This window comes from Oryctolagus cuniculus, chromosome 18, assembly GCF_051225735.1.
Source record: "Oryctolagus cuniculus isolate XC-2025 breed Fujian yellow rabbit chromosome 18, ASM5122573v1, whole genome shotgun sequence".
NCBI lineage: Eukaryota > Metazoa > Chordata > Mammalia > Lagomorpha > Leporidae > Oryctolagus > Oryctolagus cuniculus.
Window position 1 is genome coordinate 19851626 of NC_142884.1, and position 27071 is coordinate 19878696.

The 27071-nt window shown below is 48.1% G+C and overlaps 1 long non-coding RNA gene across 1 annotated transcript in view; it reads left to right on the plus strand.

Moving 5' to 3' along the window:
• Positions 1–740: 740 nt before the first annotated feature.
• The window catches only part of LOC138846481 (uncharacterized), a 174971-nt gene continuing 148640 nt past the window's right edge, over positions 741–27071 (plus strand). The window contains exon 1 of the long non-coding RNA XR_016224795.1: positions 741–2643. This is a non-coding gene — a long non-coding RNA (uncharacterized LOC138846481). The remainder of the gene's footprint in view (positions 2644–27071) is intronic.

Here is a 27071-nt window from a genome sequence, read left to right on the forward strand (position 1 = left end):
TCGGTGCCCTTGGTGACACCAGGGTTTTAAGCCAGGTGGATCCTGCACCCCGCGGATGTGCCATCTCCTGTCGTTACACAGGTGACAGGTGGTTGGCTGTATGGGTCAGCTTGAAGGGAAACAGCCTGTGGGATGGGCTGACGACCCAGTTGTGGCCCATGGTCTGCTTAGTAGCCGAGCCAAACACGGCCTCCCAGCAGGCAGTCCTGTGCCCACTACAGGGGTGCCTGGTGCACAGTATCCCGAAGACCATAGAAAGCATCAATTCACGACGCGTCCATGACACAGGGAGACACCGTGGCTCAAACGGTTATATTCGGGAGCTCTGGAGTCTGAGCGCCTGGGACAAGAAGTCCTTTTAGGGCCACTACCAGCTGTCAGGCCGGGGGGAAGGGTTCTAAGGCTCACACGCCTTTTTAAAAACCAAACTTGCAGCGAGCAGTGAAGAGAACCCGCCTGCCAGCCCGGGATGTGGTCAGCAGCCCCTCTCCCCTGCCCCACCCCCTTCCCGTAGTCCAGCTCCTCTCCCGGGAGAATCAAGGTTGCTCCCGCCTCTCTGCCTTCGGGTAGGGTCTTCGTGACAAGGGCTGGCGGACTCACAGGCAGAGGTGACAGACGCTCCTGCCCCCCCGGTGCCGGTGCTGGGCGAGCCCCTGCAGACCTGGTCGGTCGCCACCTACGGCGGGAGCCCGCTCGGTGCCAAACGCCCGCCACCAAGCGAGAGCAGGCGCGAAGCCAGCAGGGGTTGGGCCGTTGGACCTCGCCCTTGGGCCTCCGTTGCGATGTCTTCGCGCCCTTGGCTCGCGCACCCTTCCCTCACCCGCCTGGGGCTGAGCGCTGTGCCTCGCCTCGGAGTTGGCAGCCAGGACACCGCTCTGAGGTCCCGGACTCTGTGCCAAGGGACCCCACGGCGCACGCAGCTGCTGTCCGCGGGCAACGGCCTCGGCGAGCTTCATACCCGCCTCCCGGGGCCACCGCGCTCCAGGTCCCCCTGACTGGCCATGCCCACCCAGCAGCTGCTGCACCGCTCCCTGGCCTGTCTTCCCCCGGGGTTTCTGTCTCGCTGCTTAGCTTATGTGATCCAGGAGGCTCCAAGCTCCTCAGTGTTGGGCAGGACTCTCAGATGGAGCCAGCACTGGGCACTGGGAACTCCAAGAGGCTTGGCCATTCCGGACAGCTAAGATCTCTCATCCAGGGTGCAACCTGACCCTCCTCCATCACCACCCCGGCGAGAAAGAAGTTCCCCCCATGAGCTCCGTTCCATCCAGAGTACCTAGATGCCGGCCCCAAGAAGACTGAGCGAGCCCTGGGGAGGAGGAAGGGACAGCCGAAGATGGAGGACGGCCAAATAGTGACCCAAGCGTAGAAGCGCCCATCACATGCAGGCAATGGAGTGTGCCATCAGCATCGTCTGGGGAAGCGACCCGATGCTTTTTCCTTGCTCTGGGGGCCTGGGCCTCTGCAGGAAACCTGCATTCCTTCCAACCACCCAGGAGCCACGGGGAGTAAGAAGGCGAAGTTGTCCCCTGTGAGCTCAGGCGTCAGAAGTCGTGCCTTCCCCAGCTCATGGAGCCGGCCCTGCTGGGGGGCTCCTGCCTCTTGTTTTTGTTGTTGTTGTTGTTGTTTTGTTTTGTTTTGTTTTGACAGGCAGAGTTAGATAGAGAGAGAGAGTGAGAGAAAGGTCTTCCTTCCGTTGGTTCACCCCCAAAGTGGCCGCTATGGCAGGTGCGCTGCGCTGATCCGAAGCGAGGAGCCAGGTGCTTATCCTGGTCTCCCATGGGGTGCAGGGCCCAAGCACTTGGGCCATCTTCCATCACTCCTGGGCCACAGCAGAGAACTGGACTGGAAGAGGAGCAACCAGGACAGAATCCAGTGCCCCAACTGGGACTAGAACCCAGGGTGCCGGCGCCACAAGGCGGAGGATTAGCCTAGTGAGCCGCGGCACCAGCCGGCTCCTGCCTCTTTAGGAGAGTGGTGCAGGGACTTTGGGATCCAGCCACAATGGGTTCAGAAAGTTTAGCCAAGGAAAAGTTCCTGAAGGCCATTGGTCCAGTTCTCCAACCCCACTGAAGACAGAGGAGAGGAAGGGAGGAAGGCTACAGATGTGCTGTCAAACAGAAATTCTCCACCCACTCCTGCCAGATGTGGGCTCTGTTAACAAAATTCCTCTGCCCCTGTACCAACCCCACGCCATATGCTGATCCTGAAATGATGGGATGAGACACTCAATCCTTATTTTTTTTTCTTTTTGCTGTTCTGGCCATTTCTTTCTTGAAGTTCAGTATTTTTGTTAAGAATTCCACTTTCAAGTGGAAATAGAGCCCATTTGAATTCTGGTCTTTTCGCTACAAGTCTTTACTCTGATCTTCAAAGTATCTTACTGTCAGGAGAAATTAAAACTCGGATGTGTTCTGATGGACAACTGAAGACCAGAGGAGAAAGCAGCTGTTTCCGTTTTCTCCAAGTCTACCACCCGCAGAACTGAGTCCTCCACCCCTATGGATATGGAGTCCCTCTCTTTTCCTTACAGATTCCTTTAGTCGCTGCCACAAATTCCCGTCTTCACCAGTGAGCTCGGCATGGCCTCTGCGGTCACTGCCACCAGTGCAGCCAGACTCTGTGGACTCGGCCAAGTGTGATTTGGTAAGCCACATGGAAGCCAATCCCCACTCACAGGCACCCACCTTCAGGTCTCCATGGTGACCCCCTGTGAGCTTCCCCCATTCGCCAGGGCCAGGCCAGCCGGAGCAGACACCCCCTACCAAGGCCACCAGTCCACCTGGTTTTATGCTCAGCAGCCCCAGCCAATTTTTAAAATATATTTTAAAAGATTTATTCATTTGAAAGTCGAAGTTACACTAAGAAAGGGAGAGACAGAGCGAATGCGTGAGCTTCCATCCCCTGGTTCATTCCCCAGATGGCTGCAATGGCCCTAAGGCTGGGCCATACTGAGGCCAGGAGCCAGGAGCTTCTTCTAGGTCTCCCACATGGGTGGCAGGGGCCCAAGCTCCTGGGCCCTCTTCTGTTGCTTTTCCCAAGTACATCAGCAGGGAGCTGGACGGGAAGTGGAGCAACGGGGACTCCGCCGTTGTCCATGTGGGATGCTGGCATCGTCGTCCCAGGAGGCAGCTTTATGCGCTACACCACAACAGCAGCCCCTTCGTATTCTTTAACTCCTTATCCTCTTTGGGCCTACACTAGTACATTATTGTTTTCAACAATCAGGAATGCAAGTGGCTTCTTGGTACCCCACTACCTTTCCCCAAACCTCTCCCGTCCACCCCAGAAAATCCTTGGATGATGGCTTCTACTTCACCCTCAGGCATGACCTCTCTGAAGGCGTCTGCTCTGAGCCTGGAACTTCTGACCTGGAACACGTGCGGCCTCCTCTCAGCCGGTCCTCAGAATAAAGCACAGATCCGACGTCCATTAGATACAGCGAGGCGTAATTGGTGGTGGCCATATTGGTCCTGTGGTTGTTTGCGGAGAAGCTACTCTTCCCCTCCCTCGTCCTTCTGCGTCTGCCTGCAGGACGATGAGCCCCTCATGCCAGCACCTGAAAGGGTAGGCACGTGTCGGATGGAATGTCAGGGGCTGTGGCCAGGCCCCTTATTGTAGATAAGGGAAAACCAGTAAGCTTAGACTAAATCAAAAACAAAAATTAAAAAAAGAAAACTCATCGTGGGAGAAAAGAGACAGAAAGTCAAGTCACTTGCCCCCAACCATTCAGCTTTTCCCACGAAAAGGTCGTGCTGTGCTGCTAAGGGATCAACCTGGTACTGCCGGATTTTAAAAGTGAACCAGGAGGTCGCGGGCTGTTCAAAGACGGGTGCATCCCGGCCACTGCACCGTTTTGTGACAAGAAGAAAGCAGGGGTTCCAGCCTTGGCCGCATCAGCCCCTAATGCATCTGCCCCGAGTCGCGGGCGACTTCCGCCCCAGCCAATTTTAAAACCTCCCTTTGAGCCAGGAACCACCCCTCGGCTGAAATCCTGGGGTCTTGATGGACAGCAACGGAGAGCTACTCTGTCCGGTGTCCTGTTTTCTGGCCCACCTGCCACAGATTCCACAGTCGCCTTCACTCGAGTAGGCAGCCGCTCTTCAGACTGCGAAGTCAGGGTTGGCTTTGACTCTGATGAAACCATTGTGGATATGCCACACCCATTTCCCAGTAGGCTGGCTTCGCACCTCCCCCTAAGAGCTTTTCCAGCTCGTTCCCTTTGGGTAACCTGGCAGGCTCCGCACAGTGCCCGTACCCAGTGACAGCTTAAATGGTTCTGCAATGACTCAAAGGCGAAACCATGAGCTGGAACAGAGGGGCTGACAAAGGCGATGGCGAGAAGCTGACAGAAAACGGAAGTAGGTGACTGAAACAGGACCAGAACCATCCTGGCCACTTGGTCTAAATAAACAGATTTGACTGGCTTTGCCAAAATACAGTAAATTTAGTTTTGTTTTTTTATTTGACAGATAGAGTTAGACAGTGAGAGAGAGAGAGACAGAGAGAAAGGTCTTCCTTTTTCCATTGGTTCACCCCCAAAATGGCCACTACGGCCGGCGCTACACCAATCCGAAGCCAGGAGCCAGGTGCTTCCTCCCGGTCTCCCATGCAGGGGAAGGTGCCAAGCACTTGGGCCATCCTCCACTGCCTTCCTGTGCCACAGCAGAGAGCTGGACTGGAAGAGGAGCAACCAAGACTAGAACCCAGGACCCACATGGGATGCCGGCGCCGCAGGCAGAGGATTAACCAAGTGAGCTACAGCGCCAGCCCCAGTAAATTCAGTTTCTAGTGAAACTCCAGATAACATGCAGAACACCGCTCAGGCACTCATTTATCCATTAGCCAACTTACTGAGTACCGAGGATGCGCTTGGGACAATTTTAAGTGCAGCATCGATTACAGAAAGGAAAACTTCCTGCCTTAATCGTGCCTACATCCTATTTGGAGGGGAGAGCACAAGCAAGTAACGTAATCAAGAAGTAGATTATTTCTTAGATCAGCCAGTAACCAGTGCCGTAGAGAACAAAGCAACTCATGGGGAATTGAGTTTGGGGATGGGGAGAAGCATGGGTTTCAGGTTTCACACTGAATGGACAGGGCAAGCCTCACTAAGGTGAGATTTAAGTGAAGTCTAGAAGGCGGCAGTTGAGTGAGCCACAGAGTTAGTCAGTGGAAGGGCAATCCAGTCACGGCAAAGGCCCGAGGAGGGCCGCTTGGTGCCCTCAGGGAATGGTCCTTGAAGCCAACGGGGATGGAACGGAGTCAAGGAGAGGAGGGGGCTCAGAGAGAGGACAGAGCAGAGGCTGTGCAGGCTTTGAAGGAAGCCAGGAGAAAGCTGCCCCCTCCTGAGAGTTGGGGATGAGCGATGGGTAGCTGGGGGCGAGCCCACAAGCGAGGAGAGCTGTCAGGAGGCTGAGGCCGTGGTCCAGAGGAGGGATCGTGGCGGACTCAGCGAGAGTGATGGGGACTGTGTCCTCCAGATTCCATGCATTGGACACACAGTCCCCTAAGTCATGTGTTCATGGTGTCTGACAGGTGCGTCATGGAGAGGTGCGTGGGCCATGAGATTCTGCCTTCTTGAACGTCTTAATTCGCTCGTGGACTGAGGGAGCCAGGGACTGAGAGAGCCGTGGGCTCTCCAGGGAGGGACTTTACAATAACAGCAAACTCTCTCTCTGACTTGCTCCATCTCGCCGCATGATGCCTGCCACCATGACACAGGGAAAAGGTCAGTTGGTGAGCAGTCGCCAGTGCACACTCTGGGCCTGCCCAGCCTCCAGACCCGGGAGCCAGACCAACCTCTGTTCTTCATAAATGGCCCAGTCTGTGGTGTCCAGCCAGAGCAACAGAATCCCTGAAGTGACCACAGTTACTAATCACAGAATCGGGTGGATAGTGTTCCTCGTCCTCATTGAGAAAAAATTCAGGTGCATTTCCTGCCTCTCAGAGGTAGCCTGTGTTCAAGCCCCAGTTTGCACGGGGTCTTTACTGGTGCTCCCACCACCCCTGTCTCCCATACCACAGATGGCCCAAGTGCTTGGGCCCCAGCACTCACATTAGAGACCCATATGGAGTTCTAGGCTCCTGGCTTCAGCCAGACCCAGCCTTGGCCACTGGGCCATTTGGGAAGTGAATCAGCAGATGGAAGATTCTCTCTCTCTCTCTTTCTCTAACTCTGCCTTTCAAATAAATAAATATTTAAAAAACAAATAGAATTAGATCACCCATCAATCCATCAGAGGACAAGGGCCCACTTGCTGGCTGCAGTCCGGGGTTGATTTCCCCCAATATGCTGCAGGATCACAGTTACTGGAACTCTCGCCTGTGGTGAATGAGATGAGCTACATATGTATGGGGGTAACAAAGGCTCTTGAACTTGAAAAATACATGAGAAATAGCAACTTTAAGGACTGTATAATTGGTTAGTTTTCTGTAACCTCCATAGAATAGCTAAAGAAAACAGACTTTAAAATAAAGGAACTCAGAGAATGTTAGCAAAGCCAGAAAGCTCCCTTGTTTAAGGCATTCTCACCCTGCAGCAAGAGAGCAGGCTTCGCTGAAAACTACTGACGAGGTGCAGTTATAATGCAGTAGAGCTTCTGCACTCCTATTCTGCATTCAATTCACGGCCCTGGCAGGTCTGTCACACTGAAGTCAGCGCCTGATACGGAACGAGTTGCACCTTGAGATCTGGGATGTATTTCAGTGGATGCATTTGAAAATACTTGAGGGGCTGGCGCTGTGACGTAGTGAGTAAAGCTGCCAACCTGCAGTGCCGGCATCCCATATGGCCGCTGGTTCCAGTCCCGGCTGCTCCACTTCTGATCCAGCTCTCTGCTATGGCCTGGGAAAGCAGTAGAAGATGGCCCAAGTCCTTGGGCCCCTGCACACATGTGGGAGACCTGGAAGAAGATCCTGGCTCCTGCCTTCAGATCAGCACAGCTCCGGCCATTGTGGCCAACTGGGAAGTGAACCAGTGGATGGAAGACCTCTCTCTCTCTCTCTCTCTCTCTCTCTCTCTCTCTCTATCTCTCTCTCTCCCTCTCTCTCCCTCTCTCTCCCTCTCCTTCTCTATGTAACTCTGACTTTCAAATAAATAAATAATTCTAAAAAAAGAAAAGAAACTATTTGCACTCGATGCTACTGGGCTAACAGATGTGGTCGCCACCTCCTTTTGGGAGGACAGGGGCCTCCCTTTATCTGGAGACCATCTAGAAGCCTCACCTAAGACAGAGGCTTCCCAAGATACTGAGGGTTCTTTCTGAGGACAGCTCATGCCTGCCTTACGAAGCAGAGTGGGAGAGTGTGGAAAACGGGAAGAATGTGTAGGTGAAAGAGGAGAGGAGGGAGGGAGAGAGAGGGAGAGAGAGAGAGAAGTGGGAGGGAGGCAGGAAGGGCAGGAGGGGGCGGGGAAGAGAGGGGAATGCTAGCTGCCAAGCACTGAGCAGTATAATTGGCACCACCACTGCCGGACATCTGGGTACAACAACGTGGGGACCTGGCTGCTTACCGTGGCCTGATCAGGCTGAGCATCTTCATTTCCCCTTCGAATTTCCCCGTCACTCTCTGCAAAGTGCTATAAAGGAGCACGGCCCAGGTGACCCAATCTTGCTGATGCCTTCATCTCTATTAGTTTGTGCAGAGATGTTTTCCTTGACAGGAAAAGGACCGAAGCTGCCTCTCCCTGCGTCACTTTATGTCACGGTGTCATTTATTCTCCAATTCAGTGAGGACAGATCCATGCAGGAACCATCACCGGTGCCAAACTGAAGATAGAGCCAACGCAGGAGGGACCTGAGGTGCACCAGGAAGTCAGCTGGGAGATCATGAGTCATGTTTACACGTTCCCCAGATGTCCTGGGTGCTGGCATTACGCAGGTCTGTGAAGTTCCGCGGGTGAGAGTAACAGCACAGAGGACATTCCCGTTCCCCTCAGCACCTGTGAGTTTACCTTCAGCTTCAGATGAGCACAGTATCTTATACACAACAGGCTCCTCCCTCCAGTGGCTGGATCTCTGAAAAAAGACTAAAATCCATTCAAATGCAATAATAAAAAAAATGTAGTGTCATCATTCAAACAGAAAAGGACGCATATTAAAAATACAAGGCGGGGCCGGCACTGTGGTGCAGTGGGCTAAGCCACAGCCTGCAGGGCCAGCATCCCATATGGGTGCCAGTTCTAGACCTAGCTGCTCCACTTCTGATCCAGCTCCCTACTGATGTGCCTGGGAAAACTCCAGAAGATGGCCCAAGTCCTTGGGCCCTGCACCCATGCGGGAGACGTGGAAGAAAATCCTGGCTCCTGGCTTCGGATCAGTTTAGCTCCAGTTGTTGTGGCCATTTGAGGAGTGAACCAGCGGATGGAAGACCTCTCTCTCTCTCCCTCTCTCTCTCTCTTTCTCTCTGCTTCTCTGTAACTCTTTCAAATAAGTAAATCTTTTTTTTTAAATATTCCTTCTTGCATGAAGAAGTCTATATTAAATCCTTCAACTGATTGGATATGGCCCACCCCAAATCATAAAGGCTAATGTGCTTTACTCAAAGACCACTGATTTCAACGTTAATCTTATCCAAAAAATGCCTTTGCAGAAGCAGCCAGAATATTTTCTGGCCAATTACAAAATCAACATGAAGGGAGTAGGCAGCAAGCCCTCTCCCTGTAGTTTCCAGGTTAACGGAGTTCAGAGGGAGATGAGCAGTCTGCACGTGCACAGCCGCTGTACCTGGGAGAGCCTGCAGAACACAGTGGATGGACACGCGTGCAGAGCTGGGAATCAATTCCAAGGCCGGAAGCCTGCTGCTACCATCAAGCAGAATCCTATTCCGTCCTCAAATGTTATTGAGCTGACAACAGGAGACAGTGTGATGCGGGCTTAATAAAAGCTGGGTTGGAAGGCAAAGTGAATCTTACATTTGCCTGAATTCAGCTTTACTGATACATAAACAAAATGAACTACGCCGCAAAAGCTCCAGGCAATTCAGAGAAATGTTACTGGAAAAGTAATCAAGAAGAGTAAAAACCCTGTAATGCATGGTAGGACAGAAAGATACATGTCTTTTAAATTTAGGTAATAGTTGTTTAATTAGCCTGATTGTATTTATTTTCTTTTTCAAGGAAATTATTTTTAATATTTTTCATTTATTCATTTGAGAGGTAGAGTTACAAAGGGGGGGGGGGAGACAGAGAGAGGGCTTCCATCTGCTGGTTCACTCCCCAGATGGCTGCAATGGCTGGAGCTGAACTGATCCAAAGCCAGGAGCCAGGAGCTTCTTCCGGGTCTCCCACAGGGGTGCAGGAGCCCAAGGACTTGGTCCATCTTCTACTGTTTTCCCAGACCATAGCAGGAAGCGGTATAGGAAGTGGAGCAGCCAGGATTCAAACAGGTGTCCATATGAGATGCCAACGCCAGCCCCTCAAGAAAAATCTTAAGACTACACAACACTATAGCCTATAATTTTATTTTATTTTTATTTTTTGAAGATTTATTTATTTACTTGAAAATCAGAATTACACAGAGAGCGAAGGGGAGGCGGAGAGAGAGAGGGAGGGAGAGAGAGAGAGAGAGAGAGAGAGAGAGAAAGGTCTTCCATCGGCTGGTTCACTCCCCAGTTGGCCACAATGGCCGGAGCCGCGTGGATCTGAAGCCAGGAGCCAGGAGCTTCTTCCAGGTCTCCCACGTGGGTGCAGGGGCCCAAGCACTTGGGCCATCTTCCTCTGCTTTCCCTAGCAGTGAGCTGGATCGAGAGTGGAGCAGCCGGGACTAGAACCGGCGCCCATATGGGATGCCGGCACTTCAGGCTAGGGCGTTAACCCTCTACGCCAAAGCGTCGGCCCCTAGCCTATAATTTTAATATCTAATAAAAATTAAATCGCTTTATCAGAGGGCGGCTACATTTCCCTCACATGTTTAGTCTATAGCAATACCAGGTTACATTCGCCTACTAATATTTTATTGAATAACATAAGTTATTTTGAATAGCTACCATATTTTCACGTTAACGTCAGGATACATTTTAGTACCTATTACAGGATTTTTTGTCATCTTCCAGCTCCGGGTTCCGCGGCCAGCGCGCTCCTGCGCCTGCGCATTCCCAGTCCCTGGGGCGCCTGGTGGGCAGTCCTTGCGCGGCCGTTTTACGCCTCTGGACTACATTTCCCAAAGGCCACTGAGGCCAGGCCAATTTAGTTTGGACTACATTTCCCAGAGGCCACCGGGGACAACCAGGACCCCGGATCCCACTGCCAGTTTTTCGTTACCGTAGCCCGGCAGCGAGCTTAGGCTAAGGCAGTGCGTGTTCTCTGGGGAAGGGCTTTGCAGACTCCGACCAACCCCACGGGGTAACCAGGGCTTGAGTGAAGACGACAACAATAATGGGAGGAACTGGGGGACCTCTGCGGACGTGGGCCGGCGCGGGACCTGGACCCCAACAGGCGGCGAGCGCGAGGGCAGGGAGGCTCCGTGGGCTCTGGCGGGGTCTCAGGCGCGGGGGTCGTTGCGTGCGCTCGTGCGCGTGCCCGCGAGGACTGGGTTCCCCTGCGTCCGTTAGCTGTGGGGGTGCCGCCGTGACCTAGGCCTCGGCTCGGCTTCTAGCCGCCGCGCGGGTCCGCACCGGGCAGGTGGGTCCGCACCGGGCAGGTGGGCCCGCGCCGGGGCGGTTACCAAGCCTTCCGGTGATGTTCTCCCGCAGGAGACGCAGAACTACGATTGCACGAGTTCTCTGTCGTGTGTGTGTGTGTTTATCCAGTCACTCCTGTATTTGAGAGAGCGAGGGAGACAGACAGGTCCCCCTTCCGCGGGCGCGCTCCCCAGATGCCCTCAACGGCCAGGTGTGGGCCAGGCCGGAGCCTGGAGCCCGCGCTGCCTCCCAGGGGTGCGCCAGCAGGAAGCCGGTCTGGGTGGCCTCGGGCTGCGGGATGCGGTGTCCCGGCACCGTGCTGACCGCTGCTGACCTTTCTGAGCCAGAGGGGTCTTCAGGGGACCTCCCCCGCGGAGACTGCGCCTCCTGCCAGGCTGGGAGCTTGGGGAAGCAGCGCCCGGCTCCCTTTCTCTCCCGTTGGTTCTGGATGTGAGGCTGTGCTGGGAATGGCCGTGCGCACGATCAGAGCTCAAGACCATGCAGCTGGCTAGGTCAGGGACGCTCACGTGATGGACTGGTGGGCGGTGAATAGGGTTAGTCCTGAGAAGGGGTACCCGTGTGAGCCCGAGATGTGCACAGTTACGGGCAGTGGTAGTCAAGAAGTGTTTAAGTTATTTAGGAATCCCATCTAAATATGAGATTTTCTAAGATATTTTGCAAGGTTCTTGTGGGCAATATTTTGGTTATTTAGTGAAGGAGAACAGGGGTTTGGCAAGTTTGTGAGCATCTTTTCCGTAGGCAAGATTCCGTCCACTTTGCATTCATTCTCTTAGTCTATAACCACCACTTAGCCAGAGTTATGTCTTCCAGAGAAGACTCTTGTTAGTGAATGAGCCTAATTATATTGATAAAGTACAATTAATGGATGTGCATATGAAATTTCTGAAGGCAGAGTTAATACAGACTTGTGAAAAAAATGAGTAACCTGAAGATAGAATAGTTATTTAGGGATGCATTCTCTCCCTCTTTCTTGCTAGCTTGTGACTAGGGTTCTGTTTTGTGTCTAGAATAGATTCACGCTAACCACTTATGTTAGGAAGCAAAAGACTCTTAATTCTTAGTTTAAAAAGGAGGCTGTTGGACTTCATACCATGCGCATGCGTGCTCCAGGAAGAGAAGAGCACGCCCTGAGCCTCCTGTTGTCTGAAAAAGACCCTCGAGGCTGGCGTGGCTCAGCAGGCTAGGCCACCACTTGCGATGCTGACGTCCTGTGTTGGAGTACCTGCTGCACCTGCAAAAGTAGCAGAAGATGGTCCGAGTGCTTGGGCCCCTGCCATCTGTATGGGAGACCTGGATGGATGGAATTCTTGGTTCCTGGCTTTGGTCTGGCTCAGACCTGGCTGTTGCCACCATTTGAAGAGTGAACCAATAGATGGAAGATCTCTTTCTCTTTCTGCCTCTCCCTCTCCCTCTCTCTCTCCTTCTGACATTCTGCCTTTCAAATAAATAAATCATTGAAAAATTTTATTATCTCTTTTAAGGATTATAGCAGTGTTATGTAAAAGCTGTTAGTGCAGGTAAAAGGATTTCCAAAGACCTGTTGTACAAATTACTTTCCCAGTGACAAGCTTTGATATTTCCAGCCATCATATCAGAGTGGGGCCTCTTTAGTTGCTGGAGGGTGGGAGAAATTTAAGTGTCAATTCAAGTGTCTTTTCTGTTTTTTTTTTAAGAATGATTTTTTTTAATTATTTATTTGAAAGGCAGAGTTAGAGGCAGAGAGAGAGAGAGAGAGAAATAAAAGTCTTCCATCCACTGGTTCACTCCCCAAATGGCTGCAATGGCTGGAGCGGAGCTGATCGAACGCCAGGAGCTGGTTTGGGGTCTCTGTGGGTGCAGGGGCCCAAGCACTTGAGCCATCTTCCACTGCTTTCCCAGGCCATCACAGAGAGCTGGATCGGAAGTGGAGCAGCTGGGATTCAAGCTGGCACCTATATGAGATGCTGGCACTGCAGGAGGCGACTTTACCCACTACACCACAGTGTCAGCCCTGTAGAACGATATTCTTAAGGCTACTTTCTAAATTTTGTATTTAAAATTATAATAAAGCATGCCAGAGAGATGTGTCCATAAAAAATAGAAGCAAAGTTCTTCTTTTGTAAAAATGAAATAAAGGGCATGTAATGTTCTTCATATAATAAATTCAATAATAACAGCTAGCTCATGTTATATAATTCTTCTATTAAGTGTTTTCTGTGGGTTTTCTTACTCTTCAAGAGAACCGTATGTAGTGACTGGTGTTCTTAACCCTGTATTAGTGATGAGAAAATCGAGCCTGATTGAATTCTTCTATTTTCTCCACTTGTCCTGTCTTGGCTGACCTCACCCTCTCCTGGCACCATGAAAAAAGTTCTGGCTTGGGTGATATGAACTGTTTTTCAACATCCAGAGTATTAGGGTGGAATGAGGAGAATCTGTCAAGGGGAGCCATGGAGCCCAGTGTCAGGCGTAGATCAGCCCCTCCAGAGGGGCCTGGCGGGAACACTGCAGGCGTCAGCCTCCTCCAGAGGGGCCTGGCGGGAACACTGCAGGAAGAGGTCTGCCCTGCGTGCAGCTGTGAGCAGCTGGGTTCTGTGGGCTTCAACCCTCCCCCCTTCCCAGATTTTGTCTGCAGGTGGTCGTAGCCTGTAAGGAGGCTGACAGGGAGGGACGAGGAGGTTTATTGGCTTCCGTCATCTGTGGACATCGAAGCCTCCTTTTCTTCCAGCTTGGGTTTCCCAGAGTCTGATAGAACTCCAACAGAGACAGATTGGTTCTTACGTTCCTAAAGGCATGGCTCACATAAGTCGGTGTTTCTCCTTGAAATGCTGGGATTTGTAGGTTACATAAGTATTTTTCATGAATTAGCCTGAAGTGTTCTGCCTAAGACGGCACCATCTAATCACCTACCTCTTGAATTCCTCCTGTTTGGAGGAATGATGCCAAGTACCTGTTTCCTCCTTATGAGACTGTTTTTTTTCTAACTGGCGTTCATGCATTCATTGAGTAAATTACGGAGCAGGTACGATGTGGGATGTCTTGCCGGGGGGCTACCATAGGGCAGTGAAGGAGTGAAATGTCCTAGAAAATTGTTTAAGCTCCCCGGGCAGTCTGTGGCTGGGGAGTTAGAGCCATGGGCTTCACTTGATGGCTTCATTGGACCACACGTCAGAAGATTTGGAATTCCCCAGGAACCTGATAAGATGACTGATCACCTTGTTAATAAGATGAGATCTCATGTCAAAGTGCCAGTTTGCGTTCCAGCTGTTCTGCTTCTGATCTAGCTCCCTGCTGATGTGCCTGGGAAAGCAGTGGATCATAGTCCAAGTTTTTGGGCCCTGCCCCCTGCATGGGAGACCCTGGATGGAGTTCCAAGTTCCAGGCTTTGGCCATTTTAGCCATTTGGGGAGTGAATCAGGGAATGAATGCTTTCTCTCTTTCCTCTCTCTATTACTGTGCCTTTCAAATAAATAAATAATCTTAAAAAAAAAAAGCAGGGGCACCAGTTTGAGTCCCCACTAATCCATGTCCGATCCAGCTCGCTGCTATGGCCTGGGAAAGCAGTAGAAGATGGCCCAAGTCCTTGGGCCCCTGCACCCATGTGAAAGACCTGGCTCCTTGCTTCAGATTGGCGCAGCTCCAGCTGTTTCAGCCAACTGGGGAGTAAGCCAGCGGATGGAAGACCTCTCTCTCTCTCTGCCTCTCCTTCTCTCTCTGTGTAACTCTGACTTTCATATAAATAAATAAATCTTTTTTAAAAAAAAAAGCAGGAAGAAGTGTTGAGAAGGGGATACCAAATAACAATGTGAAAGTATTTTCTTAGATTGACAGAATTAGACCAAGCTGAGACATTTGGTTCAGTGTATATTTACAAAGATGAAATAATTCGCCAACTCTTACTCCCATTCTTAAGATGACTTTTAGGCCAGTTATGGAACTCCGTCAGATTCCCAGCTCGGTGGCAGAGACCCAACGACTTGGGCCATCACCTACTGCCTCCCACAGTGTACATTAGCAAGAAGCTAGAATTGGAAGTGGAGCTGGTACTAGAACTCAGGTGCTCTGATACAGGGTGTAGACATTGCCAAGTGGTATCTTACCGCTTCGCCAAATATCCATCCCAATTTTTTTTACCCACTTTGTTGAGCTATGACTGACATACAAAAAGCTGTACATATTTAATTAATATAATTTGAAGAGTTTAGGAACCCATGAATCTGATATTTTCCTTCCTTTTTGGCACAAGATATCTGAACTTTACCTGTACCTTCTCTGTCTCACTCTAGACATTGTTTCAAGGATTCCCTCATTCATATTAGTGGATTGACAATGATTGCCCTTTAACATCCTGATTTAACTTATTTTGTCCAGTGATTTTGTTTGTTGCTTGTTATCAGCCAATTCCTTCTGTATATCAATGGGTTATAGTTTTGTGCTGATTGACATGGGTTGGGCCCACTCTTGAAGAATGTATTAATGTGTACTGCTTGTAACAAACTATGCTTGTAATAAACTATCATAGACTTAGTAGCTTAAAACCACCCTCAATTGTAGTTCTATAGAGTAGAAGTCCAGTGCAGCATAGCCAAGTCAAGATATCAACTACAGCTGGCATTGTGGCGTACATGTTGAGCTGCTGCTTGTTATACAAGCATCCCATATTGGAGCTTCAAGTCCCAGCTGCTCACTTCTGATTCAGTTCCATTAATGTGCATAGGAAGGCAGCAGAGAGTGGCCCAATTGCTTGGGACCCTGCTACCCATGTGGGAAACCCAGCTGGAGTCACTAGCTCCTGTCTTTGGCCTGGCCCAGACCTGGCTGTAGCAGCCATTTAGGGAGTGAACCAGTGGATAGAAGATCTGTGTTCCTCCCCTTCTGCCTGTCACTCTGCCTTTCAAATAAGTTAATTAAGTAAATATGTGGAGAAAAAACTGATATCAACCATAGCTGCTGTTCTTTGGGGCTCAGGGTCCTCTTCTGAGCTCACCGGTTACTGGCAGAATTTATCTCTGTCTGGCAGGAGCCATCCTTCTCACGCTGTGACTATCCTGACTTCCCTTCTGCTACATCTCTCTGACTTCTTGCACCCCCAGCAAGGAAAAAGCTCTGCTTTGAGGGCCCATCTGGAGTGATCCAGTCCCTATCATAAATCAACTGATAAGTATTTCTTTGCCATGTGATACAACATATTCACTGGCTTAGCAAGTGGGCAAAGGGCATGAGAGCCAAAATAATGTCTAGTACAGGGAGTTTGGGAGAAATAAATGAAGAATATATTGCTATTTATATACTGAAAGCCAGTGGGAAAGCAAAGAAATGAAGTAATAGGAACAGAAAATAAAGAAATGAATGTTCTTAGACAAAGCCAGCAGCTTACAACATTCTTGGTGCAATGACATTTTACCTTAAACATGTATAGGACAAGAAAGATCTGGTCTGCAAAGAACCCATGCCAAAGGCTTTCTGGGAAATGACACCACCTACACAAAAGATGAGAAAGCTTGTGATACATTCTAGGTGTTGAAAGGGGAAGTGATGTGAATAGGAACCAAGATAAATGTGGCTTGGCATGAGGCCTGATAGGTAAGCAAGGACCACATTATTTATGAAAAGTTAGATGGATTTTAATTTAAGTACAAAGAGAAATGTGGAGGAGGGGATGAAGGGATGAAATACAGGTTACACAAGTGAGAATTTCATCTGTGTCAGAAGCATTTGTTACAGATGTTAAAAATTTGATGCACAGGTAGACCTGTAGACTAATGGAACAGAATAGAAACCCCAGACATGAATCCACGTATCTGTATCTACAACAAACTCATCTTTGGCAAACTAGCTAAAATCATTCCCTGTATAAAGGATAGTCTCTTCAATAAGTGGTGTTGGGAAAACTGGATTTCCACATGCAGAAGTTTGAAACAAGATCCCTACCTTAAACTACATACAAAATTCAACTCAATGGATCCAGGATCTAAACTTAAGACCTGAAGCCATTAAATTACTAGAGGAAGACGTAGGTGAACTGCTCTAAGACATTGGCCTAGGCAAAGACTTCTTGGATAAGACTCCAGAAACGCAGGCCGTGAAAACAAAAATTGACAAATGGGATTGCATCAAGCTAAAAAGCTTCTGCACAGCAAAGGAAACAAATAACAAAGTGAAGAGGCAACTGACAGAATGGGAGAAAATATTTGCAAACTATGCATTCAATAAAGGATTAAAAACATACGGATGACATAAGGAGCTCAAGAAGCTCAACAACAACAAAACAACCTGCTAAGAAATGGGCAAAGGATATGAGCAGGCATTTTTCAAAGGATAAAATGCAGATAGCAACAGACAAGTGACAAAATGCTCAGGATCTCTAGCCATCTAGGAAATGCAAATCAAAACCACAATGAAGTTTCACCTCACCCCAGTTAGAATGTCTTACATAGAGAAATTAACAAACAATAAGTGATGGTGAGGATGTAGAGAAAAAGGTACCCTAATACATTGATGGGAATGCCAGTTAAACGGTATGGAGATTCCTCAGAAAATAAAAATAAATCTTCCATATGACCCAGCTATTTCACTCTTTGGAATATATCCAAAAGAAATGAAATCAGCATATGAAAGAATTGCCTGCACTCTTGTGTTAATAGCAGTTCAACTCACAATAGCTAACATTTGGAATCAACCTAGATGTCCATCAGCTGATGGGCAGACATATCCACCCATACACACACACACGCACACACACACACATATACCTATATACCAAATGTATATATACATGATGAAATATTACTTAGTATTAAAAAAATGAAATATATCTACAACAGAATGAATACAACTGGAAATCAGTGTGCTAAGTGAAATAAGCCAAACCCAAAAGATAAATATCACAGATTTTTTTCTTATTTGTGATAGTTAATATAATAGTATAAAAATTATGTGGATGTCATATAATTTGGCAATAAGTTATAAATATTGTTTCACTTAATCATACCATGTGAATGACAATATACTCTTCTTTCCCACATTAAAAGAAAGATAGGACTCTTAGGGGTGCTAGTAATGTTTTGTTCTTGGGTGTTGGCTAGGAGTGTGATCAGAGAACAAAGAACTCATCTGTAAACTTACATGCATTTCTTGGTATGTTTATTATATTTCAGTAAAATGCTTTTTTAAAAAAAATAGATGCACAGGAACATTCATTCGCTGTGTATTCTGGTTCAGGGGGTCTGGAGGGTGCTTGAATGTCAATGTTTTAATTAGCTCTTCAAATAAAGTGACACCTGTTTCACTAATAACCAGCCTTAGTTTATATAAACTCTCATTAATCTCTTCATTCCTCCTTTTTTGACTATCACAACTATATTTTAGTATTATGGTATTTTGTCTTTTTTCTTCCATAGGAATCTATTTTTTCTACATAGGAAAACAAAAAAAAATTTTAATTTGCTTTCAGATTTGCAATTGAAATGTGAGATAACCAATTATGACGAAATGTCCACTTATAAAAAATGTACATCTTTTGCTGTACATCAGAGTATTCTTAACAGAGAGAGACCATTTGGATACAGGGATGTGGGAAGACTTTTTGTCAAGGCTCAGCATTTGTTCAACATGGCAGAACACATACCCAGGAAAAACAGGAAGAATGTGGGAGGGACTTTAGTAGTGAACATCAATGTGTTATACATCAGAAGTGGTATCTGGGTGAGAAACCATGTAAATGGAAGGCATGTGGGAAGGGCTTTAGTGCTTCTTCATATCTTGTTCAACATCAGAGAACTCACACTGTTAAGAAATTATGAATGTAAAGAATGTGGGAAGGCCTTTAGTCAAGGCTCAGCCTGTGTTAAACATGGGAGAAGGCATGCTGGTGAGAAACCACATGAACATAAGGGATGTTGCAAGGCCTTTCTCAGCAGCCATCAACGTATTGTACATCAAGAGTACTCATACTGGTAAGAAGCCACCTGTGTGTAGAAAATGTGGAAAAGCTTTGTAGTAGCTCATACTTTGTTCAACACCAAAGGATCCATATTGGTGAGAAACCCTATGAAGGTAAGGAATGTGGGAAAGCTCTTATAGCCTATGGGAGACTTATTCAGCATCAGAATACTCACACTAGTGAAAACAGTTTGGGTGTAAGGAATGCTCAAAGGCCTTTAGTACCTTTTCATATGGTGTTCAACATGAGAGAATTCACTCTGGTGAGAAGCCCTGTGAGTGTGAGGGATGTGGAAAGGCCTTTTCTGTGTCTGGACAACTTACTTACCGAAGTATCCATACTGGTGAGAAGCCATGTGAAGAGAATGTGGAAAAGCTTTTTGTGGTAGCTCATACCCTGTTCAACACCAAAGGATCCGTAATGGTGAGAAACCCTATGAATGTGAGGAATGTGGGAAAGCCATTAGCTGTTCTCCATAGCTTGTTCAACACAAAAGACTTCGTACTGGTGAGAAATCCTATGAGGGTAAGGAATGTGGCAAGGCCTTCAGCACTGGTGCATAGCTTGTTCAGCATCTGAGAATTCACACTAGAGAGAAACTATATGCAGGAGAGGAATGTGGAAAGACTTTCAGTCGTGGGAATGTGGAGTCTTTCATGTGCGGCTCATTGTTCAGCATCTGAGAACTCATGCTGGTAAGAAAAACTCAAAATGCAAAAATTGTTGGTAGATTTCCAGAGATATTTTCATTTTTCTGATACAGATGCCCCTTGACTTGCAGTGGGATTCTATCAGTATAAACCCATCATGTGTTGAAAATGTCAGACATTGAAAATGCACTTAATACAACACACATAACCTGCTGAATATCATAACTTAGCCTAGTCTGTCTGAAGCATATTCAGAACATTTATAGTAGGCTACACCTGGGAAAAGTTATCTAACACAAAGTCCATTTTATAATAAAATATTGAATATCTCATGTAATTTACCAAAAAGAGTAAAGTTTACAGTGCGGTTTCTACTGAATACATTATCAGTTCACATAATCATAAAGCCAAAGAATCAAAACTTAAACCATTGTAAGTTAGGGCCTGTCTGAATTAGAGAATTTATAATGTAATTCAGAAAATAAGGCTTCATTTGTCATTCTTGTGTTTAAAGTATTAGAATAATCATACCAGTGAACTTTTTGGGAAAGATAATAAACATTATTTAATGTTCACAATGTTGAAAGCATGAAGTTTTATACTTAGATATCAACAGGGGACCAGCATAGTTAACAAACAGCAGAGCCAGTGTGCTTACCACTATGGGGTATTGTTTTCAAAATGATGATTAATAGAACTTGCATTCTTTGCTCCGTAATCTTAGTTTCATTATTTTTTCTACCTGTTAGCGAAACTTTGATCGTAAAACCCTACAGATGTAGTTAGTCTAGCAATGCCTCCCTTTGTCCAGTTTAGAACTGTAGGTGAATCTTTCTGATAAAATTTTGTAGAAGGAAAGGAACAGGAGAGGATATTCATGTGGAAATTACCTCTTACACTGAATCAAGTTTTTGAAAGATACTCACTTTTAATGTGTGTGAAAATGTCAACAGCCTGTGATCTACACTGTCCGAAGTTAAATAGAAATTGGAAGTCAGTAATACAGTAGCAAAGCCAACTATTCCTTTAAACATTCCTTTCTTGACTTTTTTCCTATGAACATTTCAACATAGAGGAAAGTGGAAAGGAGAGCAAAATTGCCACCATCTTTGATAACATTTTACCTGATTCATTTTTATCTCTGTTGCTTTATGAAGAGAGATGTCGCCCTCTGCTCTTGAAAGCACAGCAGTCTCCTTGTGGGGATTCTACCCTCACGACTTCATCTAAACCTAATCATTCCCCAAGTGTCTCACCTTCAAATGGCATCACGTTGAGGATTGGGGCTTCAGCGTATGCATCTGGAGGAGACATACTCAGTCTGTAACATTCTTCCTTCAATAGCATTCTTCCCAAAATTAGCCAAGACTTTCTGGAGAAATGACTACTTCCAGGAATGGACAGAGGTGATTACAGGTGATTGTGGAACAGCTTGGGACAGAGAGCAATGATTCTTTAAAAAAATTAGGATCTTTTCAAAGACACAAAATAGCTAGAGATTCCCATGGGCATGGGTTGTGATGGTCTGAGTATGAAATGCAGGGTCTTAGTCCACCCGTACAGGATGGACTGGGTCCAAGGAAATGTAAGTGAGCCACTCACCTGTTCCCCAGCCTCCTGATCCTGGAGACAATCAGACGCAGCTGGGAGCCAAGTCTAGCAAGAACTCGTTTATTTCACACGTAACAGAGCCTTTTATAGCACAAAACTGCAGAGTCACTGGGGCAGGGCTAAGGACCAACCAATCACTTAAACGGTCATTTTACGGGGCGATTTCTATAGGACTAGCCATATGTCTATACACTTGTTACTGGTTTTGTTACCTCCCCTGATGTTGCATGGCCAATTAGCTTTGGTGGTAAACATGGATTTCACCCACCTTGCTTCCTCTGGGCACCATCTTTGAATTGCTTCGTGTAACTAATTTCCCCACATGAAAATTGTGATTTTTTAGTACAGGGCTCAGAAAACTAAAATATAGATTAAAAAAAAAAAAAGACAAAAGCAGACCAGTCAAGAGAAAATCATAGCAATAGTTTGTTTGGGATATTCAAGGAATTTTACTTGTTGTCTTTCCAAAGGACCAAAGATAACATGTGCTTGCAAGAGTGATGAGAAAGCCCAAACTTTAGCAAAAAAAAAAAAAAAAAAAAAAAAAGGCGAATAGCTAAAACAACACCTGAACACCTGGTGAAGTCTTACCTTCACCACAATCATGCTTCTGCTCATCCCAAGAATGAATAGACATTAAAAATCAGTTTAATACACAGTCTCTTCGCTGACCTCAACAGGATAAAGCTAGAAAAAAAAAAGAGCAGGCTGGCGCTGCGGCTCACTAGGCTAATCCTCTGCCTGCAGTGCCAGCACCCTAGGCTCTAGTCCTGGTTGAGGTGCTGGGTTCTAGTCCCGGTTGCTCTTCCAATCCAGCTCTCTGCTGTGGCCCAGGAGTGCAGTGGAGGGTGGCCCAGGTCCTTGGGCCCTGCACCTGCATGGAAGACCAGGAGGAAGCACCCGGCTCCTGGCTTTGGATCGGCACAGCACTGGCCGTAGCGGCCATTTGGTGAGTGAAGCAACAGAAGGAAGACCTTTCTCTCTGTCTCTCTGTAACTCTGCCTGTCAGAAAGAAAGAAAGAAAGAAAGAGAGAAAGAGAGAGAGAAAGAAAGAGAGAAAGAGAAAGAGAGAAAGAAAGAAAAAAGAAAAGGAAAAGAAAGAAAGAAAAAGAAAAAAAGAGCAAAGGGAAAACTGGAAAACTCATAACTTTGTAAAAATTAAATAACATAATCAGTATATCAAAGAAAAACATCACAAAAGAAGCCATAAAATAGAGGTAAAATGAAAATACAACCTACCAAAATGTACGGGATGTGGTCAAAGCAGTCCTAAAAGGCAATTTTACAGATATCAAGCTTGTATTAAGCAAGAAGAAAGACCTCAGATCAGAAATCTCACTCTGGGGCTGTTTGACATGGTAGTTAGGATCATGCTTGGGGCACCCACATCCCGTTTTTGTGCACCTGGGTCGGGTTCCAGCCCCTCTCCTGATTCAACAGTCTGCTAATGCATAGCCCAGGAGGCAGCTGGTGATGGCTCACGTACTTGGGGACCTGCCCTCCACGTGGGAGGCCTGGAAGGAACTCCCAGCTCCCAGCTCTGACCTGACTCAGCTCTGCTTGTTGCGGGTATTTGGGGAATAAATCAGCAGACGGGCACTCTTGCTCTCTTTCTCTATTTTTCAAATAATTTTTTAAAAAGTTGTATCTAACTTTACAACTTAAAGAACTAGTAAAAGAAAAACAAACTGAAACCCAAAACTAGGGCAGGCATTTAGCTTGGCAGCTGAGATACCATTTGGGCTGCCTGCATCCCATACTGGAGTACCTGATCTGCGTCTCAGTTCCACTTCTGATCCGGCTTCCTGCTAATGCACACCCTGGGAGGCAGCCAGGGATGGTTCAACTAGTTGAGTCCCTGATATTCACGAGAGAGACATGGATTGAGCTCCCAAATGCTGGTGTTAGCCTGCCCCAGGCCTGGCTGTTGCAGTCATTTGGGGAGTGAACAAGTAGATTGAAGATCTCTATCTCTTTTTCAAATAAAATTAAAAAAAAAAAAACCAAGCCAAAGCTAGTAGGAGGAAGGGAGGAATAAAGACATTAGAGATACCTAGAGAACAGAAAAACAACATAGAGTCAGCAAAACCAAAGTCAGTGGTTCAAAAAGATGAACAATTATAACCAAACTTAAGCTATTTTTACCAAAGAGAGAAAACCAAATTACTGAAACAATTAGAAACAAGAGCAGGGACTATTATTGATTTTACAGAAATAAAAACCATTAAAGAGGGGCCAGCATTGTGTTGTAGCAGGTAAAGTCACTGCACCTGGGAAAAGCAGCAGAAGTCGGAGCAACGGCTGAAGGCCTTCCCACATTCACTGCCCCCAAAAGGGCTGTTCGGGGAGAGTTTCCCACAATCATTGCCCTGGGAAGGCCCTTCTCCAGCGTGAACTCTCCGGTGTTTAATCAGGCTGGGGTTGCCGGCAAAGGGTTTCCCAGGAGACTCACACTCACAGCATCCGTCGGGTTTTACTCTGTTATGAACACTCTGGTGTTGAATGAGATGAGTGGCATGGCTAAAACTCTCTGCACATGTAAGATCTTTCGTCTGATTCTCTGATGCCCAGCAGGTGTGAATCTGCGCCCAGAATCACGGCGCTCGTTATGCCCTGTGCAGTGTGCAAATCTCCCCCGGCTTCAATGCTCTTGTCCACACCAGGCGTGAAAGTCTCCCGTGGCCCCCAAGGCCTTCCCACCCTCCCCACCCTCCCTACGCGTGCAAAGCTTCTCTGATGTGTTCCCTCTGTAGGTTCCCACCGGCCAGGCCTCGTCTCCTCCCTTCCAAGGGCTTGCTCACCTGCTGCTGCACCTGCTGCTGTGGCAGTTTTACACTGAACTCAGATCCGCTCCCAGATGCTTCAACACACACACGGTTTGTGCCCGGGATATGAGGCCTGATGTGCAGCCAAGTGTGAAATGTCTTTCACACACACGTCACAGGGGTAGGTTTCCTGGGTGGACACAGCTGCCTTGGGATTCCTGTCCTGTGACACTCCTTCTACAGAGACACTTGGCTGAGAAGGTAACTCCTCACCCTCTGATCCACAGTGACGACCTGAAAGCAGAGAAATGCCGGCCAAGTTCACGTAAACTCTGATAACAGCAAACGGCCCCATCGCATGTGCCCACCTGACCCAGGGATGACTTCACGGGATTGTTGGAAACATACGAAACCTTGGGCAATGGTAAGGAGTGGTCCACGTGGCAGTGCTGGCCTGGTCGGATCACAAACTGGGAAAGCCCAAGAACACAAGGATGGGGTTCAGTGCTGGGTGGTGAGACAGGATCTCCAGCTCATGTCCCTACCGAGACCTTTAAGCGGGGCCTTTGCCTACAGCAGGAGTGTCCAGACCCATGAAAATCTTGTTGTAGCCGAGCTCTATACCAGAACTTCTAGGCAACGTGTGCGTCTGATGACACCTGCAGCGTAGGCCGCCGTGGGCAAGTGCCACAGCAGAAGCTGTGGAGTCGGCCTGAGGCCACGAGGGTGGAGCACGGGCAGAGATGACCATGGGCAAGGCGTCACGGTGAGAGGGGCACACTTGGCGTTCTCTGGGTGGTCCTGAGCCGGAAGCTGGCCATTATGAATCACAAGACTCCCACCTTTGTCGAGACAGAAAATGCAGTGACTGTCTCAGGTGACGATCACGACTTTCACAGGGACGCGCACCCTTGCACCATTGGGCTCTTTTGTTTTATTTTATTTCATCTTCTTCAAAAATCAATGCAATTTATTTTTAATTTCTAATTGACAACATCACGTGAAGGGATCATGTACAACATGGTTTTGCAATACGTGCGGGTTGTGGAATGGCTAAAGCGATCTAGTTCATATATGTCTTATCTCACATAGTTACGGTCTTTGTGGTCAGAACACCTACAATCTACTTTCTTGACATGCTCCAAGAACACAGTGTGCTGTTGTTATCTATGGAAAACAGAGTTCTTCAAGTCCTTCACCTGCCTAACTGAAATTCTGGAGCCTTTGATCAGTACTTCCTCTCTCCGCCCGCTTCCCACCGCGGCCCCTGCACCTGCCCGGCCACCGTTCTGCACCCTGCCCCTGCCCGGCCAGCGTTTGCAGATTCTACCTGTTGTGGATGACAGCCCTTTATCAAATGTCTTTTGCAAATATTTCTTTATGCTCTGAGGCTTGACTTCTTATCCTGTTGACGGTGTCTTTGGCAAAGTGGAAGTTTTTCATTTTAATGGAGTCCAATTTAGTAATTGTTTCTTTCTTGGATCATGCCTTTGTGTTACTGGTAAAAAGTCCTAACCAAACCCAAGGCCATCTAGATTTTTTCCTGTGCTATCTTCTGAGAGTTCTATAGATTTGCATTTTACATTTAGGTTTATAATGCACTGAGATAGTATTTTTTAAAAGATTTACTTATTTATTTGAGAGGCAGAGTTACAGACAGAGAGAGGGAGAAAGAGAGAGAGCGCGCACGAGCGATCTTCATCCACTGGTTCACTCCCCAAATGGCTGAAACAGCTGAAGCTGGGCCGATCTGAAGCCAGGAGCCAGGCGCTTCTTCTAGCTCTCCCACGTGGGTGCAGGGGCCCAAGCACTCGGGCCATCCTGTGCTGCTTTCCCAGGCCATTAGCAGGGAGCTGGATGGGAAGAGGAGCAGCCAGGACACAAACCCGTGCCTATATGGGATGCTGGCGCTGCAGGCAGGTGGAGGCTTAACCTACTATGCCACAGCGCCAGGCCCTCAGCTAATTTTTGTGAAGAGTGTAAGGTCTGTGTCCAGAGTATTTTGGTATTTTTTGTCCTGTGGCTGTCCAGTAACTCCATCATTTCTTGAAAAGATGCTGCTTTCTCCATCAGCCTGCCTCTGCTCATTTGTCAAAAATTAGTTGACTGCAGACACATCCATGAAGGATCAGAGTGTTCTTGTCACTGGGTACAGGGCCGTCTAAGGATGGCAGATTCTCACCATGCACAGTTTCACTCTCCCTGATTCTAGCCACTCTTAGAAAACACTCTGCTATGTTCTGTTTCAAGGCTAAGTCCTTGGCTTCCCCTCTCCCCCATGCAAGCAGCCGGGGCCGAGCAAGCCAGTCAGAGAGAGGCTCATCTCTGCACCTGCAGCCTCTCCCGAGGGCCCAGCTGCAACGCCGTGGCAAGCTCGGCGCCTGGCTGAGCAGTCTGGGACTGTATCAGAGCCACCCGCAGATGCGCTGTCCTGCCGCATCTTCCGGGAAATCAGCCCCCTTCTCTGCACCACTAACCCAGACGTCCTCAGCAAGCAGGCGGTCGGTCCTGCTTCAGGCTGCTGATCTGCTGTGGTCCTCGTCTATTAACAGATTAAACTGCCTCGCTCCTTCACCCCCAGACCTTGCCCTCGTTATATTTTTTTAAGATTTATTTATTTTTATTTGAAAATCAGTTAGAGAGAGGCAGAGGGGGAGGGGTGATATTCCATTCACTGGTTCACTCCCCAAATGGCCAGGTCACCACCATGCGCTCTTGAGTTTGTCCTTGAGTTAGGGGAGGAAGAGAAGTGGCAGAGTTAAGGTTTTGAACCACAGTGGAAAATAATGTGAGGACGAGGAAGCAGAGGACTCCCAGGAGAGGCAAGGTGAGAGGACGAGAAGTAGCGTTTCTCGCAGGAGAGGGGTTTAGACAGCGCGGGGGACGACCTTGAACCCAGCCTGCCGCTGCCTCCACAGCTCTCCAGCAAGGAACTTCAGGGTCAGCCCCTGGAGTGGGACTGGGACGGCCGTGGGCACTCTGGCCCCGCTGCATTTGTGAGACCGGAAGTCTGAAGGTGTCTCCGCTCGTGAAGGGATGGGGCAGGAAAAGGAAGAGTTTGCGAGCCCCAGGATAAGGGTGGAGCCAAAGGCATCCCGGAAATGAATTCCACCGCAGGGGAGGTGAAGGAGTAACCTCTGCTGAGTCAGCCCGTCCGGTGCTTCCTGCTGCAGTTGAGAAACGACCCACCATCCTGCCTGTAGTGAGCCGCTCCGACGCCTTTGAGAAAGATGGGAAAATACTCCTCATCTCCAGGGACTGGGGATTGATGCAGCAATGGATCGGTACAAATAAACCTACTAAAGCAATGTGTGTGTGTCGGGGACAGGAGGCAGAAGCTGGCCAAGATGCCTGGAGCCCTTGGTGGAGTGCCTGGGCGCCACGCCCTCCTCTGACTCCTGTGGCTCCAGCTTCCCATCAACGCAGAACTGGAAGGCAGCAGTGACGACTCAAGTGGTGGTGTTCCTGCCACCCGTGTGAGAGGCC